This window comes from Glycine soja, chromosome 20 (assembly GCF_004193775.1).
Source record: "Glycine soja cultivar W05 chromosome 20, ASM419377v2, whole genome shotgun sequence".
Taxonomy (NCBI): Eukaryota; Viridiplantae; Streptophyta; class Magnoliopsida; order Fabales; family Fabaceae; genus Glycine; species Glycine soja.
The window spans coordinates 3,654,989-3,658,140 of record NC_041021.1 but is presented as its reverse complement, the minus strand read 5'-3'; positions in this window follow the sequence as shown (position 1 = coordinate 3,658,140).

The window sequence follows — 3,152 nt, the reverse complement described above, 5'->3', positions numbered from 1 at the left end:
CTTATTCTCCATGTATATCCTCCACTGTCTTGTGGTTTGTTTCTGTTTAGAATAGATTCAAAAAAATAAACCGATTAAATCTTAGATCTACACTTGTTCCTGCATTTCTATGGTTCAAATTTTGTGGATCTACTCTTGAATCATGTTTTTGTGTTGATTTTAGGTTCTATCATTTTTCATTCATAATATTCTTGTGCTGAACCTTAGATCTAAATTTTCTTCCAAAATATTGATTAGAAAAAAAACACAAAAATCTAAGTGTAAATCACTTAATCCATGTTGTCTTAGAGTCATGTTTAGTCATAGTAATTGTCACATTATGTTCTAAGTTTGTGTTGAATTTTTATTTTGTTGATTGAATTCTAGATACATTTGTTCATGTATTCTTGTCATTCTTAGCCTATCTTTTGAATTTTGAGTCTAATTCATGCATGTTGTTTAGTTCATAACATGTTCTAAATCAATTCCTAGAAGTAGTCTTGTTTTTTTAACTCTTTTTTTTTGTTTTCTAAGTTTCCTACATGATTCCTATGATGAAGTTGAGTTGTGGTGCTGAGTTGTGACTGGATTTGTGAATCAAATAAGTCTTAATCTCTCTTGAATTGTGTTATTAAAGATAATTGAGCATAAGCAAACACAAATTATAACTATCGAAGCCTTAAGCAACATAAACACTACTATTGATTTCTAGGTTGAAATCGTTGGTGCTGGCAGCTTGAACATACGAACTTGTATAAATTATTGGGAATTGGTCACTACGTGTTTTGAGCTGAAATTTTTACTGAATTTTCTAGACATCTGGAACAAAATTATGAAAACAGAAACAAGTGATTTGGATTAAAGGAAAAAATAAGAAAAATCACACAAGTTGGCTGAAAAATTAGTGTCTAGGAAAAAAAAGTGAAAGGGAAGTGTGCTTGTTGTTTTGACTCAAAATCTGTTCTATAATCGGTGCCTATTTTATACCAATCCTAGTTCTGAAATTTCAATTGAAAATTATTGTGAAAACAAATGCCAAAACTAGAGGTTTCTTGAGTCTTTTTTTTTTTAGTTTTTCTACTCTACTCTAGAGCCATTCTAGGTTTCTCTTTGAGTCCTAGCTTGCTTTTGTGTGTTTTTCATTGCTTTAATTGTTGAATAATCCTTGAAAATTTGTCTTGTTGAAACTCTATTGGTTTAACTTTCATTTCATTTTTGTTTGTCTTCGGTTATTTCTTGTCTCTTTGTTTCCTTGCTTGTGAGTTGCCATATAGGGAATTGGAAATGAGGATTGGTGTCATACCTTGAAGAATTTGAGTCAAGAAGCAAGAGGAAAACCACCTTAAGAGTTATTGGACTAAGAAGCATTCCAAATTGAGTGAATCATCAAAGAGAGAACAACCACCAAAATTGAGGACCTTGTTGTAATTTTGTAATTGACAATTTACTTACTTTCATTGCTTTCAAATTTTGTAACAAAAATGCCTTTCATTGGAAGTAAGTTGGGAGCCTCCAATAGGTCACTCTACTTCCATTTGTGTGTAATAATTTTAGGCAATTTTCGCTTAGGATTGTGAGTGTTTTGTTGGGAACCTTAAATGTGGTCATCCAAACACTCTTAGGATTCGCCTAATTTACATTTCTTGTTTACTTTCATAGCTTATTTCCTTTACCTTCCATTGTCAAACCACCTAGATAGCTTGCCTTTTACCAATTAGTTTTTACCTTATCTTTCACACCTCTTTTAGTGTTTATTTTGGCTAGTTTCAACCATATTTTCTTTTACCTTTTGTTTTCAAACCCCCAACAAGAAAGAACCATAACTTAGGAAACAACATGAGTCTTCATTCTTCATCTAGTGTTAATGGTGAGGGTTCTACTCCTAAGGACCCCTTGTATAAGATATTAGATGAGTTGAGATCCCTTAAGTTGTGGAAAGAAAAACAAGAGAGAAAAGAAAAAGGTAAAAAAAAGAGTGGAAGAAATAAGTCAAGATGAAAGAGAGAAAATAAGAGAGGAAGAAAGAAGAAAAATAATGAAAGAAATGAAAAGAGAAAAACATGTCTCCTATAGTAGTCATGACTCTTGCAAGAGTTTAAGTGAAGAACTTAGTGATTATTATAGAGGGCACCATAGTTCACATACTAAACATCACTCCCAAAGAAGATAAAAGGATAGAAGGCCTCAAGAGGTTAACATTAGCCTCACATATTTCCATGGAAAATATAATGTTGAGGCCTACTTAGATTGGGAAATATAGGTTGAACAACTCTTTGCTTGCCATCATATTAGCGAAGAGAGAAAAGTTCCATTGACTTCCTTTAGCTTTCAAGAGTATGCCCTCTATTGGTGGACTTCCCTTGTTAGGGAACGAAGGATTCATGGGGATCCTCCAATAGAGTATTGGAATGATCTTAAGAGTGCCCTTAGGAAGAGGCACATTCCCTCCTATTATGAAAGAGAACTTATGGACAAGCTCCAAAGGCTTAGACAAGGGAGTATGAGTGTTGAAGAATATAGACAACAAATGGAACTACTCCTTTTAGGAGCTGGACTTAGGGAGGAGGAAAGAACAAGCATAGCTAGATTCCTTAGTGGGCTTAATATGGAAGTGAGGGATAAGGTTGAACTCTTTCCATCTAGGGACCTAGATGAGCTAGTCTAACTTTGTATAAGAGTGGAGCAACAACTTAAAAGAAAGCCTTCTTCAAAATCTTATGGCTTTCACTCTTATCCAAGGAAGGACCAAGCCCAAGGAATTTTGGGGGCTACACCTTCAAAACCCAAGGAAGATAAGGGTAAGACCATAGAGAAATCCACCCCTAAGACTAGTTCCTAAGAAAGGACTAGCAACATTAAATGCTTCAAATGTCTTGGGAGAGGTCACATTGCCTCTCAATGCTCCCTAAAGAAAACCATGATTATGAGGGGTCAAGACATTTATAGTAGTCTAGAGGAGACTACTTCTTCCCCTTCCTCTAGTGGAAGTGAAGATGAAGTAAGGGGTGAAGAGTCTAGTGAGGAAGTCTACCCCCATGAAGAAGGTGACCTTTTAATGGTTAGAAGGCTCCTTGAAGGTCAATCTTGTGATCTATCTCAATCCCAAAGAGAGAACATCTTTCATACAAGATGCAAAATTTTAGATAAAACTTGTTCTCTCATTGTGGATAGTG